The 17,358-nt window shown below is 55.4% G+C and overlaps 1 protein-coding gene across 1 annotated transcript in view; it reads right to left on the bottom strand.

Annotated features, from left to right (window-relative positions):
- Positions 1–17,358, bottom strand: part of SKAP1 (src kinase associated phosphoprotein 1) — a 118,340-nt gene that overhangs the window by 28,134 nt on the left and 72,848 nt on the right. The gene's annotated exons all lie outside the window — the stretch shown is intronic.

Below are 17,358 nucleotides of genomic sequence, written 5' to 3'. Positions count from 1 at the left end.
GGCAGGAGGCCCACCGGCCCCTCAGGGGCCCGCAGAGCAGCCGCCAGCAGGGGCCCAACGTTGGCCGTGCGGCCACCTCCTGGGGTGCTGGGCTGGGCTGGGGGCCCTCCCTCTCCTGAGGCGCGTGGAAGCACCTGCACAACGAGGAAAGTGAGCTCAGGCTTTTCTCTAGCTTCAGACTCATAGAAAGGCACGTTCTCTTCTCGAACCCAAGCCCCAACCCCTTTTGTTAATGCAAATCTAAATGTCATTTTATGGGACATTTATAATTATGAAAATGGGACGGTGCTGCCGGATGCACAGGGAGACCCTGCGAGTATGAATATTACATTAATGTGCCCAACGCCAGCTCGCTGATCCTGCTGGCAGGAGCATAAAAAATGCTTGAGTGAAACTTTTATTTAGACGTTAAGATTCCAGGCCCCAGCGGGGTGACAGAGGCAGCCCCGGTGAGATCCCATCAGCACGAGCGCTCGAATTGAATTACCCAGGGGGGAAGGCAGGAGCTGCGAGTGCTGCTTCGCTTATTTAATTTCATTTACTTCCAGTACATTACCAGCATGGGGCTTCCCTCTGCCCCCGCTCCCCCAAGACAGCCGGCTACAGAAATCGCCGCCGCGCTCGCTGCTGCCGCTGGAGCCAGGGCAGGGCCAAGGTGTCCCCCCAGCCCCACGTCCTGGCCCTGGCTCCTCTCCTCAGCCTAGGGGGAGACCCGGGGGAGCTGCAGGGGCCTCCCAAGCACCAGAAGGAGAAACTGAAGTGGGGAAGCAGCACAGATGTGGAAGGAGCCAGCAGCAGCCTTGGCCAGCCCCGCGTTTTCTCTCTCTGCCCGTCCTTTCTCAGATCCCTAGGCCGTGGTGCCCTGGGGGCCCGGACCTGCCAGGCTGGCAGCCCCTGGGCCCGGCACCTCCGCAGCATCGCCCCGACACCGCCAGGAGCCCGCGTCCCTCCCAGGAGGTGCGTGAGGTGCCTCAGCTTCCCAGCAGGAGATCGGGATGAGAGGAGACTCCTTAAATACTCGGTGGCTACTCAGAGAAGCAAACACAGTTAGGGAGGGCTTGAGAGGACTGATTAGATTGCACAAAGCTCTGGAAATGTGAAGTTTTACAGGATACGACACAAACGCCGCAGCCTCCCCTGCACAGCCCTGCCAGTTGGAGCCATGCAGGTTAAAGCTGGGCGAGGATACGCAGCCGGGCTGGGGCTGGGGGTCCCCTGCCCGCCCCACACCCCCAGCCTGCCCACAGCGACAATCCAGATGGCTTTTGCTAGCAGCAAATGGCAATATTAACCTGCAAATACATCCCCGGGGGTTTTATTCATTTAAAGTGTCCTAATGGAAGCTCTCTGGCTTCCGAGGGCTTTGCTCGGGTGCTCGTGGCAGGGGCCAGGCAGCCTCCGCCAGACGCCGCTGCCCAGGGCCACACAGCTTGCAGGTAAACCAGAGCTCACCGCATCTTCTAGGGCTCCGGGCAATGGAAAAGCCAGCCCATCGGCTGGTCATCTGCTCTGACCACTAACGGCCATTCACCATTCATAAAAACAGAGGGAAAAGAAAAGGCCTTAAATTCATCTGAGAGCACCATCTGTGCCCTCCCAGGGACACGGCCCCTCTCCAGTGGCTCCTGCCACTGCACAGCGGGGCTGCGGCTGTGGCTGCATTTGCACGGTCCCGAGGGTCCCTTCCACCCTCGTGCCGGCCCCAGCCCCTCCTGTGCCCAGCCAAATGCCGGTTCTGGCACCGACCGCCTGCCGCAGCTCAGCCGTCTGAGCCCCCACCTCACAGCCACCGGCACCTCAGACCCCTCCTGGCCTCTCTTCCACCCTCCTCTCCAGCCTGGCTCCTGAGGGCTCTGGAAGCTGCTCCCCAGGGATTTTCCCCCAGATGAGCTTCCTGACCCCCGGGACACGTCGCTGCATCTGGAGCCTCCTGTGCAGGAACGGTTGCAGGCTGGCAGCGCCGGGCATAGCTCTGTGTTGGGAGCTCGGAGACTGCTTTCTGCAGAGGACACAAAGCTGCAGCATTTCAGGAGGGGGAGAAGACTGGGGCCAGCAACCCGCGCCCACAGGTGCAGGAGCAGACACCCGCTCCCTCCTTTCCCTGCCTTCCTGCCCCTCAGCCTTTGCAGTGACTTGCACCCCGCAGGGGATGCTCTTGGCCTCAGAGGCTTCCCTCTGCCAGGCTGACATGGGCGGACGAGGAGAACGATTTCTGCCCAGGTCACCCAATGAGCCTCCGCCATTGCTGGCCAGACAGCATCTTTTGGGCAGTTTCTAGGAGTTTGGCTGCCGAGCCCCGTGCCTGTTCCATCCCGTCTTCGCCATGTCCTCAAGGACCTCTGGATTTCAGCTCTCGCCCCTTTGGTCTCTGAGTCACGCACACCAGCTGCACGAAATGTCACAGCAGCTGCAGCCAAACAAGCCCAGGGGCCGCGCTGGTGCCCACGCTGTCACATTAACTGACTGTTCAAAGGGATGGAGCACGGAGGCACGACGGTTACAGCTAATTCCCGATCCTCCAGCTTATTCACCAAGCTCAAATGTGCCAAGAGCAGATTCTGCTCCTGGGGACTTCACTGGGAACACCCAAATAGATTTCAAACTAGAGCACAATTGGCTGCGATTTCCCAGAGCCCTCCGTGGTGGCTGCGCTTTTGTTCCATTGAAGCTAATGAGAATAAAAACAATCAGAACTAGACAAACAACCCCTCCCAGCCTCCTCAAAGCGAGCTGGGCTAGCTGAAAGGTTTTGGAAATCCCACCCGCCACCAAGGTCTGCCATGGCACACGGGACCCCGATGCGGCTGCTCGGGCCAACAGCGCTCACGGGCACTGCTGAGCAGCGCTGCTGGGCTCGCCCAGATGACGTTTCGTACATGGGAATGCGAGCAGCTGTTTATGAGCCTCGTTCCCAAATTTAAATCACCACCGTCACCTTTTCCAAGACCGAGATAGAGGCTTTGCTTTCTTGCACTGCGCAGAAGGCAGGTGCAGCCCCTAAGCCCTCTCCCTGTAACTTCTCTGCGTTCTGCCCCCTGCTCTGATCCCGGGGGGAGGCCGGGAGGATGGGGAGGCTCGGTGCCTCGACTCCCTGCTCTGCCGATGGAGGTTGGCAGATCCAGCACCGGGTGAGGCGTGCCAGCGCTCCCTGGCTCCGCGCTTCTTCAGCCTGGCAAAGCAGCGCGGGCGGCCCACAGACCCCGTCCGACACCTGCACCCACAGCACCCCGCAGCGAGAGCGAGCCGCCGGCCGGCAGCGCAGTCACCCTGCTCCCTGCCCTCTGCTTGGCTCACGGCGCGTCCCCCGGGCAGCCCCAGGACCTCGGGACCCTTCGGACACGCTTCCCTCCGCCCCTCGGGAACGTCGCCAAACCTTTCAGCGCCTTGGGAACGGCCGGGGATCATTTATGAAGACGGGAATGGAATGAGCAACCACTTCAAAGGAAATGGGGAACTAAACAATTGTCACCATGGATCACATGAAATAGATCTTGTGCCAGACTAATTTTATTGCATTTTTTTGAGTGGGAAAATAAGAAAGTAGATGAAGAAAAGGCAAGGCACGGTAGAGAAGATTTATTTGGGTTTCAGCTTGACTTTTCAGAAGAGACTAGTAAGCAAAATTCAGAGTGTAGGCATCCACTCCAGGATAACCACCTAGATTGAAAGCTAGTCAGCAAGCAGGAGGCAGTTAGAAATCAATGGCAACAAATCACTGGGAGGAAATTATCAGCTGCAATCTCCCCGTTCGGTTTCAGGAGCGGTGCTCCTCAGGCTCAGAGTCCTACGGTGCCACGAGGCACTGCAGGCGGCGAAGCAGCCCCCAAAGAGCCCATCCCAAAACTTCAGCCAGACCCAAAGCTTCCTTTGGGACAGCGCCTGCGGGGAATTTCTGAATGCTCTCTTGTAGCAGCCAGCACAGACCAGTATTGAAGGCAGGAACCAAGATTAACTGGTCCCCAGCAACTGCGGAGGCCTTTGACAAGTGCTGACAGCCAGGAGTGAACACAAAATCCATGGAAGTCACTCAAGAAAACGGCAATTCTCACCTGAGGTGGAGCGGTGCCTAATTAACTCTGCTGCCCCTAAAGCTCTTGTTGGCCCACGTTTAATGACCAAACCGAAATAAATACGGGGTGTACAGATGGACCTTTGTTGGATGCCAAGTTAACGTTGGGTTCATTGTTGTTTTTTCAGAGGAGTCCATGAATGTGGTTTTATGATTGATAAGCAAACAAGAGAAGAGACAGTCGGTGGCAAACAGCTGACTGCAGACTAGGATTTAGCCTGGGAGGGTGGAAAAAAGCCTCCAACTTTACTGGTGTTTTTTATTCTGTCTGGAAAATCTTACATCAAGTTTGAAGTTAAACCAACTTCGCCAAGGGAAAAAAAAAGGCATTCAAAGAGGAGGCAGAGCCTTTGGCCCAAAAGTTTCCTTCCAAATCACTAAGTCTATAATTGCAAAATAAAAAACACTAAATCTCAATATCTATTTGCACAGCTCATTAGCTAAGGGCTCACACTCAGCAAAGAGGGAGGGAAAAAACCCTTCAGCACCAAGTGCATTTGGGGAGTTGCCATGGAAACCAGCCCTTTGCAGGGCTTTGCAACAGCAACTTGCAAATCTGTGCTCAGATGGGTTTGTCTGTCCACCCGTCCACAGACTTCATCAGGACATAATTTTTTTAAGTCCTTGAAAAAAAAGCGCAATGTATTAAGTATATAAATATATAATCTGTGCAACTCATTCCCCTGTTATTTCTCTCCCCCAAACATAACATTATGTCAGACATTCGACCTGCTGTGCTACCGGGACAACATGATTTACAATGTGAAAAGGGAAAACCTAAATCATCACGTAATGAAAACATTAAAGTTAATGCATCACAAGTGAGGAATTTATTACCATTAACTCCAATAAACAGTTATAAACCACCCGTCCTTTCCTGTCCACGCACAGGGACACGGGCACAGGGACTTCATTAAGCTCAACTTTCTTTTCTTCCTCACTAGACTGGTCATGTGTGCTCCAACCGGCCACCATTTATTGTTAACTGGACTGGCTCATTTTCCGGGGACTGGAGAAGGTTTGAAGGCCTCATCCATTTCGTTCCACGGGTGGCTCGGCGCAGACAGATGGAATAGGAAAGTTCACGAGACGTGCAGCTCGATGAGTTTATTTAAACGCCGCTGAAATATATGCTTGACAAAAGCTAACTCTCGCCCTGGCCCTGTACGTCGTTACTCAAAGAGGCTGATGGATAAGTAATAACATATGGGCACGCTGTGCGGTTACACCGGATACCAGCTTACCTCAGGGTGCACTTGGCCAAATATTTGCTTCTCACTGATGTTACACCACCACCTTGGAAACCTAAGCCTGTCATCTGAGGCCTTATCGAGGACCCCCGCATGGCAGCACCGCGGGGCTGGCTGCTCGCGGCGTGGGACTGTCTCTCCTGGTCCCTGTCCCCCTGCAGCGCATTTCAAGAGGGCTCTGGGGGGGTTGGGGATGGGAGCCGTAGGGATGCAATAACACGCACCGCCGTCCGCTGACTGCCTCCCACCTCAATCCTGACATCTTTGCCAACATAAAAGTACCGCTGGGTTCAACGGGAGCTGCAGATCTGATCCATTAACTGCACTCGTGGGTTTGTTATCGTGGGGCTGCCGACAAGAGGACTCTACTGGAACAGAACCAAAATTCGCTCCCTCACATGTCCCGCTGCGTGCAGGGCAGTGCCGGCAGCTCAAGCCTCGAGCTGGGACCCTGCTAAAGGATGTGCTGGGCGAGGAGAACGAAGGTCCCTTTGGATGTGTGGTGCCATGCATGTTGCCCCCCGATGCGCATTTGGGGTGCCATTAGAGACGGTTCTCCTCTCCCCTTCCCTGGGATGAGCTAAAACCAAAGCAGCGGAAGAGTGGGGAAAGGACGGCAGTGCCGGGGGAGCCTTACAGCACAGGGAGACGCAGCCCTGCCGCTGCGTGCTCCAGCCCAATCCTTCTCCTCCTGGTCACTCCCCGAGCGAAGGCACCGATGGTTATCGATGCGGGGTGCAGCTAAGCAACATTTGCTCCTTCTGCCAGAAGGAACCGTTCTCCGGCTCCATTAAACACTCACTTGCGGAGCTAACAGGGCTGAATACAGGCAAGGGATTTGCAGCGCACATCGGAGGGGGCTGTTGGGGTTTCCCCTCGTTCCCAATGGAAGGAAACTTCCCACCAAGAAGTTCCCCACTGGAAACCTTTCACCTTCATCTGACCTTCGTCACGCCCAGAGGCCTGTGGTGTGGTAGGACGTCAGTCCAGCTGTGGTTCGGGTCCAACCCCAGAGCCCCCTCTTTGCCCACGTCCCCAGCAAGCAAGTGCCAAATGAGCAGCACGAAGGGCCCTGCGCTCTGCTGGTGGCACCAGCTTGTGGCAGCCCCAGGAGGCGCCGAGCACGGCAATCCTGGGCCCTCCCATGCCACCTGGACCCAGGGTCCTCTCCATGCCTTCCATCCCAGAACTTTCCTGACAGCAACAACTGACGGGGATGAAGGGAACCAGAGCAGCAGCCAGAGCCAGGAGTGCCAGAAAGGACTCAAGCAGCTGGCACAGACCCTCAGTGCTCACCGCAGCGCCCCGGGCTGTTGCCGGTGGTTTGGGGCAATATTGGCTCTCAGAGCCAGGCTGCTTCACGCTCCGACCCGCCTGCTGCGTGCGGCCGCCCTGCAGCACGACCGCGTGCGAGAAGCGCTCGACCCGAGCCCCTTGCAGCAGCCACAAATCAACGCAGGAGAATTCCCCCAAGGCAGATGTGATTTTAATTTACCGGGTCTTGGCGAGGCTGCACAAAGACCAGACACCTGTTGGCTAAAGCCCATCGTATGGCTCAGGCCTTTACTCCTATAAAAATTCTGAACCACATAATCGTCAGCCTTGACACAAATGATTCCTATAGATCACTGTGGAAAATCGAGAGGATTTAAGGAGAGAGGAGGGTTAGGAAAAAGTAAAACAAACGACATGCAATTTTTCAAGCGGAAACAATGGCAATATGAAGATATATAGGTGTCAGCCATTCTGTAGGAGGCAGGAGGCTGTGCTCTTTTACCTCTTACAGTGTCACTCTCATGACCTCTACCATTTGAAATGCTTTGATTCCACCTTGCCCAGGGGATCTCTGAGCGCCAGGGAAGAGATGAGGAATGCCCGCGCCTGACCTCACCTCCACATTGTCTAACGACTGACGGCATAAATCAGTTTTTCCCCTCCGCAGACCCGAGTGTCAAGAACCCATGTGAGAAGGCTGGAAATATTAGATGATTTCCCTGAGGGTTTTCACTGTTACTTGGTTTCTCTCCTGTAACTGCAGAGCCGTGTCTCACATGAAGAACAACTTTCCCTTGAGACCTCCATTTGTGTACGCAGCGGATGCAGGGGGTGGGAAGGGAAGGGACAGCCGGCACCCACCGGCAGGGCAGTGGGGGCACAACAGCAGCCTGCTATGTGCTGGATAGAGTCACAGGATCACAGAAGCCACCACAGTGTCTCGTCCCAGCGGCAGCAATGTCCCTCGGTCACAGCTGGGCCCGTAGGTCGGTGCGGTGCTGCGGGTTCGGGCAGCAGCTGATGGAGGCTATGGCAAACCAAACCCCCAAACCCCAGCCAGCAGCAGCACAGTTTAAAGGCCCAGGGTCTGCGCTGGAAACTGCTGCCTCCTCTGTGCGAGCCCCGTGGCGGTCGGAAGGGCCATGTGGGCGCCTGAGGCAGCCGCCCTTCCGTATGGCTGAGCTCTCATTTCGAACAGGCGGCCCGATCCTGCCGCTTCCCTTTCATCTAGGCCCAGGTCTATTTTTCCCTTGCTTCCTACTTCTGAGTAATTGTTAGAAAAGTAAAATCAACAGGTCGTAAAATGATAAAAGCACGTTCCCTGGCAAATCCTCCCCTTGGGCTCACTTCTCTCGTTTTACACTGATAAAATGCCCCTGCCTTCCCTGGAGCCCTGTTGATTTACCTCACATACCTTGGATTACGAAAGAAACGTTGATTTTCTGATATCAACACAACATGAATCTAGACACACCCAGCCTAGCTCTGCTAGGCAAATAAATCAGGAGCAGAGCCAGGAACAGCTTATATACGAGTAATAGAGCTTCAACTACACCGTACTGATACGGTAAGAGCAATCCAACCTCCTTAATGTAGATAGTTATATCCAAATAAAGGTGCTTTATGTCAGTGTAAATTATTCTCTTCCCATTTAGGGATGCCTTTCTACAAAATGGATGTGCTAGAGCAGCTGCCAATCTGGATACAGCTGTGTTGTTCAGGAGGAACAACCCCCCCAGCAAACCTCGCTGAATGGCAGGCGGCGCGGCCGCGGCCTTCTCCCTGTCGGCCCCGGGCCCTGGCCCCGGCCCACTGCCGCCCTGCTCCGCTGCGGCCCCGTGCAGCCACCGGGTCCATCCTCCCCTGCTCCCCCCGGGGCTGCTCAGAGCCCCCTGGGGGTGTCGGGAGCGTGGCCGAGGGAGCCGGGCAGGGGAGGCCGGGGGCGGCCTCCAGACACTGCCAGCGAGGGGAGAGACGAAGGCCAGAGCCGCCAAATGAATTTCAGATCATTCTTAACCTCAGGATTATTTCTGCACAAATTTGACTCGGCAAAGGCAATTCATACTGACAGGAGGCTTTGTACCACATGCGTTTTTCAGTCCTAAGTGCCTTACACGGGGTTTTAGTATCTTGTCTATCCACAGCCACAATTAACTCCACGTGTGGATGAGGCGTGAGCCCAAACCAAGGGCCTGATACAGGACAGAAGTGTGGGGCGGAGGTGGCATGGGCAGCTCTGTGCCCCCGCTGCGCCCAGGGCCAAGGGTCCTCTCCCAGCACACGCTCGGGTTTGTGTTCGGGGCTTTTTGTGGGATGGGAACTCTGCAGCACTGACACAGCTCGAGCAGTTTCTGGGCACGTTCCTGCCTCAGTCTGAGCGAGGCTGTCGGGGCCGGGTTGCATTCCCACCTACGTTGGCGGCGTAGCGTGGGCCTCATCCGAACAGACGCAGACATCTCAGCTAACTCCCTCGGCTCTCTTTGGTAACCGAGGAGAGAAACGGGCACTTTCTCTCCACTGAGTACAAAGAGTGCCTGGGGTGCGTAGCCAGGGGCAGGTGATGTGAGTAATTCCTGCCCCAAGTCCCCCGCCTTCCCAGGACTTCACTCAACTTCACTGCTCCCGGTGCAGCTCCGCGAGGAGACAGAGCACGGCACGGGGAGCGTCTGGAGCTCATTAGAGGATCCTGCTTTGCGCCTGTCTGGGACAAAGATGTTTCCTTTTAAAGCATCAGGCTCCTGCGGTCGGGAGCCCAAGTGATGAAAGAAGCTTTCTGGGTGGCGTCGGTCCCAGCAGAGCGGCCAGCAGCAAGATGCAGGAACTGGAGCCCTGGGTGGGTTGATTTAACTCAGAGTGATTTAAATCGCCAATTTTAATGATGATTTAAATCATCAAGCAAGACATCTTGATTGAAATCATCCATTTTAATGTTGTTTTGCATTTGTACTTTTTTATTCACTTTCTTAAGGAAAGCTGGTAACCATTAAAACACGTTGATAAAGTTAGCTTTTATGGTAAATTTAACATTTCTTTTAGCTAACCAGCAGAACACACTATTTCTATGCAGAAATATTTCGGTCATTATGTAGCTTAACAAACATTTATTTGGGTACTTAAATTTTGTATTATGTTACAAAATGGTGAAAGATGCAGTTTTTAGGAAGCAATTATTAACTTTTATTCACAGCTAATGTCAAACAGTATATGCTTGGAGAGTGAAATTGAAATAAAAATGTACAAAAGCAATGTTTTGAATTTTATTGGTAAAATAAATTTACTTTTAACTTGATGGATATATAAGAAAAAATATTTAAACCCTTTTCAATTTAAAACTGATTTTTTAAACAAAGGAAGTATTATCAGTACCAATGGGATGGAGATAAGGGCTACTGGTTATCACATCCTTCCAGTTGGCAGTTCTTAGCCTCTCAAAGCTCATCTTCCTCTTCTAAATTTTGAACAAAATCAGGGGCTGCCTTTTGCAGCTTTCCAATTTCTGGCTCTGTAGGAGAATGTGAAATAAACTGCTGGAATATATCACATTAAGGAAAATATCCTCACCACACCACTGTGTGACCTTCCAGAAACTCTAGGTCTACTTGGATTCTTGGATTCTCCTGGGTCCAATGGCTCCTTTAAAACTTTGGCAGGCAACAAGTTTGGGGGTTTTGTATTTATTTATTTGTTTATTTTATTTATTTATTTATTTATTGAGTCTTAACAAGCCTTTTGGAGTGGGTGCAGCTCGGGAGAACTCAGTGCCCAGGGCGCCTGCTCGGCTGGGTGGTGGGGTAGGACGAGGGGAGGGGATGACGGCCGGGCTGGGACCGGCGGCAGGGGACCGGGCTCCCCAGGGAGGCAGCCGCAGCGAGGGCCCCTTGGCCCTGCTCATGCTGGAGCCCTGTCACAGCTGCCAGGGAGGGGAAGACCCCGAAACCCAGCGGGGGCAGAGGGGGAGGCACCACCTCACTTTGCCCTCCCCAGACTGAGAGTGCACAACCCTGTGGGCCTTGGCACCAAGACGGGGCTCATCGCAGCGAGCGTAACCCAGGATTTCACACCTCATTTTTCTTGGTCCGGGCAACCAACGCCATTTTCACCACAACTTCCACATCCCAACCAGTCTGCTTCAGCTTCCCCTTTGCAGTTCTCCCTCTCCAGCTCCTTCCAGGGCCTGGCGCCCCGAGGCGAGGCTGACACAAGCAGACCTGGTGCCTGCGAGTCCTCCAGGCACCCTCGTCCCTCTCCCTGCTCGTGGCTGAGCTGGGAACGGAGCCATGCGGGACGGGGAGAGGAGGAAGCGTCCCCACGAGCTGCAGCTCGCTGTGGTGGAGGATGAGCGCTGTGCCTGCGACGTGGGAGGAGGCTCTGGTGCGGGATGATATGGGGCAATTAGATTAAAGTATCTTCCATTAGTGAAGAGTGAGAGTTTGCTAAGTGTGGTATCTGTTAGCTCGGAGTCATAACAAACCCCCAGATAAATGAAGTGCCAGTTACCTCCTACAGGAAAAAAAAAAAAAAAAAAAAACACACAGGAAAAAAGAGCAAGCTGCTTCCTTTTGGAAAGACTCTGGGCTCCCAAGTCCCCTGTCTAAAAAACAGCCGGAATTCAAGGATCAGCAAATCATTCCTGCGAACCCATTTCTAGAAAACCGGAGTATTTAATAAAATAACGAGGATGTGTGTTAAAGGAAGGCATCTGGGCAAAGATAAAGTCGGGACAAGCTTTTAGGGAGCACTGAGGTGTAACCAGAGCACATCGCACACAGGGCGCCTGCTGCTGACAGGAGCCGGGCATCCCGTGCGCACCTGGGACAGGGGCACAGCCGCCTGCACCGCCCCGGCCCCACGCCGAAGGGAGCTGGACCTGGCAGAGTTTGGACAACTTCTGAAGGACACGAGGGAAATCACAGGAAAGAGATCGCTGTCCCGTGCAAAATTCATTAGACCACGCTGCCTCTCATCTTTCAACTAATTTGACTGAAATTTATAAGCCGCCGTGCCCGCACTGGCCCAGCTCAGCAGGCACGAGTTGCTTGGCTCCCACCATGCACCCAGCTCCACCCGCTCGCCCCCCTGAACCACGGCCCCCCAGCCCACGCTCAGATCCTGCACAGCCTGGGGGGCCTCCGGTGAGCCCCCCTGGGGCTGTGAGCAGCACGCACCTCTGCACACAGAGAGCAGGGGGACCCCTGGCATTTTACAGCCTTTCCATTACGAGACCATGCCAAGACAAGGAGCTGTGGCGGGCCTTGGGCTTCCCATTTTGGGCACTTTAAATCGCCGAGTTCCCCTGAGGCACGATCCCGCAGAGGGGGCTTGCAATGCCTGCTGTGCCTCTGGGCACTGGAGATGCTGGAGGCAAGGGCCTGGGGGCACTTCTCTGCAGTGGGGCAAAAGAAGGAGGAAATTCAGTGCTTTCTGCCCACTGCATGAGCAGCTGCATAGGGAGCTGGGGAACAGACGTTGGCTCCGTGCAGAGCCGGTTACGTGCTCTCCTGAAAGCTGCCCACGGGGCAAAGCCGAGCGTGGTGGCACCAGCCCGCACGGTGCCTGAGACGCGAGGCTCCTCGCTGCCCTCAGCATCCGGGCGGGAAGCGGGGATGAAACTTGGCCACTGCTTTTCCTTGTTCCAGATAAGAAAATCATTTGTCACCGTGGGGCGGAGTGGGTGTCAGGGGTGGGCTTTTATCGGGAAAGTGTCAGTCTGTCCACACGACCTGGAGAACAAATGTGTGTTTTATCACCCGCCGAACAAAACCCGCCGAACACCTGCAGCAGGCGTGTGCCCCGGCCGCTCTTGCCCTGCCGCCATGGAGGGAGAAAGTCACAGTGATGGATTTGCCCATCTTAATTAATGTAAACAAACAAAAGAGGAACATCAAATAATGCCCTTGACAGCCTGAAAACGGAGCCAGGAGTGCAGAGCGCGCTTTATAAAAGGAGGCCTTTTGATGTGCAGGCCACAGGATCAAGGTTTGTAAATAGCAGCAGCTCCGTATCGTGGCTTATCCAAATATTTTCATTTCCCATCACAAGCTGAGAGCCAGGGGTTGATGGTTTTGTACTCTTCAACTTTCAGCTTTCACCCTGCAGCCCCGGAGTGAGCAAGCGGAGGAGGGCGGCGGGGGGTCACCCGTGCCCCCACCCTCCCATCGAGAGCACCAAAGGCGCCGCGCGCTGCCCCGTGCCCCTGTGGGAAGCGCCCAGGGCCCACCCGGGGCACGGTGCGGTCCCACCGGTGCTGCTGAGCCCGGCCGGCCCCAGCCCCTGCTGCCAGGCAGGAGCAGAGCGCAGGATCTGGGGGTTCAGGGGCTGAGCATGAGTCAGTGCGGGGGGATGAGGCACCACCCAGCCCCCTACAAACAGCATTAGCGTTACTGCGCCATGTGAAGGAACCCTCCCGCTCTGCTCAGCGCCGGGCAGGGCCCTGGGCCCCGGCGGGGCTCCTCGTGCCCGGCCCCGGAGGCAGCGGCGGCCCCGGGGGCACCCTGCGGGGGCGGGCGGGACGGGGCCGCCCCCGTTTAACCCCGAGCAGCGACGGCACCGGCAGGAGGAAGCGAGCAAAAAGCTTCACGCCATAAATATCCCGCGAGTGCCCGTCCTGACACCGGGGTTACCGCTCGGGTCTTTAAAAACGCACGGGGCGGACAGCAGCCGCCCCCAGCAGCCGCCCCCCCGGATTTACGGCCCCCGGGCACGGCCCCGGCTCTGCCCCGCAGAGCTCAGCGCGGGCAGGGCGAGGCCCAGGAGCCGGGGCCGGGGGCCGGGGGCCGGGGGCCGGGCCGGGCCGGGCCGTGCCGTTGCGGGGCTCCGCCACAAGGCAGCAGCAGAGGCCCAGGATTGGGAGCGGAGCAGCCGCGGCCGGGCCCGGCCCCGGGCGCTGCCTCCCCCCGGCCCCCGGCCCGCGGCACGGAGCCCCCCGCTGCGGGCACGGCGACCACGGGGCCCTCGGCGGGGGCCGGGGCCGGGGGCCGGGGGCCGCGGGGGGCTCCCCCCGGTGCCTCGCCGCCCCCCCCCCCCCCCCCGCCGGCTGCTCCCGGAGCGGTCATTACCCAGCGGTGGGAGCCGGGAGGAACGCGCCGGGATTAAAAAAATTATTGGTAAAAGGAGATAAAACACAATATCGACCGGGTTGGCTGCATCCCACCGCGGGAGACAGAACAAGTGACAGGGCTGCATAAAGAATGCCGGGTCCAAAAAAGAAGCTGCTGCTTATTACATTTCGGATACCCACCAGGTGATAAATCCAGGACGCTGGAGATCAGAAGTTTATTATAAAAAGCACCGAATGTGGTTAATCAGATGTGTCCTTGGCTACAAATCCAGGCAGGCTCGGCAGCTCGGGACCCACGGGCGCTGTTCGGACCTTACCCCGTCCTCCTGCACCCCGCTGGTAAAGGGTCGGGGATTTGGCACTGACCGCACGTAACCTGCTCTATGGAAACGGGGAGGAAAAGGCAAATTCTGAGCCCCTTTAATTCTAAACCACAGAATTTCTGCCCGGCAGAGGGGGAGCTGAGGAGTACCAGGGCTGGGCTCTGCAATCACAATTCCCAGCATAGAGACAAGGCTGAAATGTTTAGGCAAAGGTGAGAGAGACACTGAGACCCTTGAAACGTCTCTCATCAAATCAAAACACTGAGCTTAATGGCTCTAGCTACCTTGGAGACCAATAAAAGGCCCAAAACCGGTTATGAGACTGTGATCTGAGGTTAGAGGAAACCTGGCAGAGTGCTGACTGATTGGAGAGTTATTGGAAATAAATAAAAAGGTTGCATTAAACCTAACGGAAGGTCACAGCGCGAGCGTATCTCATGGAAGGTGACTGCCCTCATTACCCATACCGGGGTACCCCCCTGCACCTTGGGGATGGTTCTGGTGGTTTCAAGTCTCTTTGTGGAAGGGAGATTTATATAAAACTGATTATTGTTATTTTTGCAGTGGAGGAACAGCACATTCATCAGGCCACCCCGCCTCCCCCCACTTTCGGTTACTTCACTGGAGGCACCTGCATCCAGCCCCGAATGTGCTCGGGGATTAAAACCAACATAAAAACAGCACACGACAGCCACCAGGGGTAACGAGCAGGGCCGTTCAGTGCGTACCCTTTTGCCACCTGGCCTCTCTGTGCAGCGTTGCCCCCTCTTCTCGACCCTTTTCTCATGTGTGGGGCACATGAGGCCTCAGCACAGGCACTTCAGCTGACCCTAAAATGCACAAGGACTTAGGCTGTATCCTCCCGAAACATGTCTGGGGTAAGATGCAAAGGGCTTATCTCCACAGGAGATACCTTATCTCTTATGATGTGAGCACTCACTTTTTTAGCCTCCTTTGAAAATCCTATCTTTCTAAACCAAAGAAGAAACCCATGCCAGGGTAGACAGTTGGGGCACTAAAACAAATTGAACCTCCAAAAATATGAGCACGGAGCAAAAAGGGCGCACGTAACTTCACATACCACCCACCCCCACCCCACCCGTCTCTCCCTGGACATCCCTGTAAATTTTCAGCTTTTCTTAACACCTCTGCACAAAATGTACCAAGGTCTCTTAGTAAAAACATTAACAATAATATTCCAGCCAATGGAGTCAAACTGGAAGCTCCCGACAGCACGGCTCTGAACATGCAGGGGCAGCAGAAAGCTTGGTAATTTGCCCCGGAATCTATAAATCTGAAAACTACAAGATATATTAACTCGGTAACCTCAGTCCTCCTATCCCCAAGAGAGCTGCCCCACGGGAACGAAGCCTCTTTTCATCTTCACAGCACAGACAGGCGCTGGGATGGGTTCTGTGCTCCTGCAAACTTTCTCCTCCAGGAAGGGAGAGAGCTCGTGTTCAGTGTCTCAGAAGACCCTCTTGGCACTGAGGGGAGGGAAAGGAACATCATGAAGAATTTGTAACCGTGCATGTAGAGATGACATTTATAGGGCTCTCAAATTGGAAACTGTACATTTTATTGCACTCTCTGTCAAAAAATGCAGTTCCATCAGAGGCTGGAACGACAAGGGAAACAACCAATCAATATCTGGGCCTCTAATATCTGGACTGAAAAAAATCATTATCCTGTTACTTTTATTACGGCGTTATGCTTGAAATATGATAGTTTAAGGTTGTTTCCATTACCTAGCCAATTTTTAAGGGGTGTTTCCCTTCCCCCCCCGCCTCTGGCTCAACTCTCTTTGGGCTGAAAAACAGAGCAAGTCTCCTGAGAGGGGGATACGTAGCCCAGCTCCCCTCAGCCTCTCAGTGGGGACATTGGGAGCCCCACAGCCCACCCGGGACCTCAGCCGCCCCTGAGACACCACGAGGGCAGAGGGAGCCCAGACCCAAGCACGGGCCTCAAGCCAGGCGAGGTAAATCTGTGCCCTGCTGCTGAAATGCTGAACCAGATCATTTGGCTCTTGCCTCGCCAGAGCTGTCATGCAGGCTCTTAGCCCTGCGACCTGCCCCAGCTGCAGGACCAGAGCAAAAACCACCTCAGTCCCCCCCGTGGTCCTCACCCCAAAGTTAACCTGCACGTGCACCCGCGATGCTGTTGGGGATGCAGCTGGGCGAACTCGCCCTCCAAGCACAGAAGCTCACAAGCAGCTCACAGGTGTCTTAAACCTGTTTTTGTTTTGTTTTGTTTTGTTTTTCTTTGGTGGTAGTTTGGAGAGCGACAGGGTTGTGCTTCAGTTCTGGGTTTGTGCTTGTAAGATTATTGATGAAGTTTTGCATTACCCAGGCTAAAAGCTCTGGGCTGCTTCCCTCTTCCAGACTGTCTCGCTTCAGTCCCACAGAGCACTAAGTGGGTCCTTAATGAACAAGAGAAAGGTTATCAGGGCCCACATGAGGCTCAACGTCTGCTCCAGCGAAAATCAGGAGACGCCACAGATAAGAGTTCAAAGCGATGCGAGCGAGGCGCAGACGGCCGGTGCTGGCTGCTGGCGTGCCCAGGGAGCCAGTTCCCAGCCCCGAGCAGGCACCGCAGGCAGCAGCCGCCCTGCTCCAGCCCCGACTCCGTGCTGCAGCCCAGGGCAGGGACAGGGGGACGCGGGTGAGGTGGCCCCAGGGCTCCGCTCTGCCAGCCGGGAACGCCTCGGAGCCCCACCACACTGCCGGCAGGGTGCTGGTGCCCAGCACCTCCCAGCACAGAGACAAAGGGTCTCCCAGCTGAGGAGTGCTGTGGTTTATTAAACATGCATGCAAGCGTTGTCATCGCACACGGCGAGGCTGGCCACCGGGCTGCCAGATCACCAGGGACGTGACACCGGGAGCAGCTCTGTCTACTAGGGGTCGTGGTGGAGGGACACCGATTTCTCCAGTCTTGGTTGCAGGAGACTCTGTGATGCATTTGGGCAGTACCTGCAGCATTTTAGTGACTGAGGCCAGGGAATGGGGCTTGCCAGAGCACACGCACCAGGTAAAAACTCAGCTGAATGAGCAAAATAGGCACCGGAGGCTGGCTGCTACAGCATGGCCCTGGAGAACATAGCTAGAACGAAACCCATGTATGCATAAAGGAGTTCAACAGAAAACAAGGCCAAAAGCTCATAGCATGGAATCAGAAATGCCAATGAGCATCTCTGTCTCCTCCAGAACAGGCAGTTTCCCCTTTCCTCCAAACCGTGCTGTGGGACGCATCGGTCAGAGGGACGTTTAAGAGGCTCTGCATTGCTGACAGGGACACAGCAGCAGCGCCTTTGTGACAAGGCAGCTAACTGCAGCAGGGGGCAATTCCTGGGAGGGTTTGCACACTGCTGGGGGACCGGGGGCACGC

The sequence above is a fragment of the Netta rufina genome (assembly GCF_964035555.1).
Source record: "Netta rufina genome assembly, chromosome: 24".
Taxonomy (NCBI): domain Eukaryota; kingdom Metazoa; phylum Chordata; class Aves; order Anseriformes; family Anatidae; genus Netta; species Netta rufina.
This window is presented reverse-complemented; position numbering and strand designations above follow the sequence as displayed.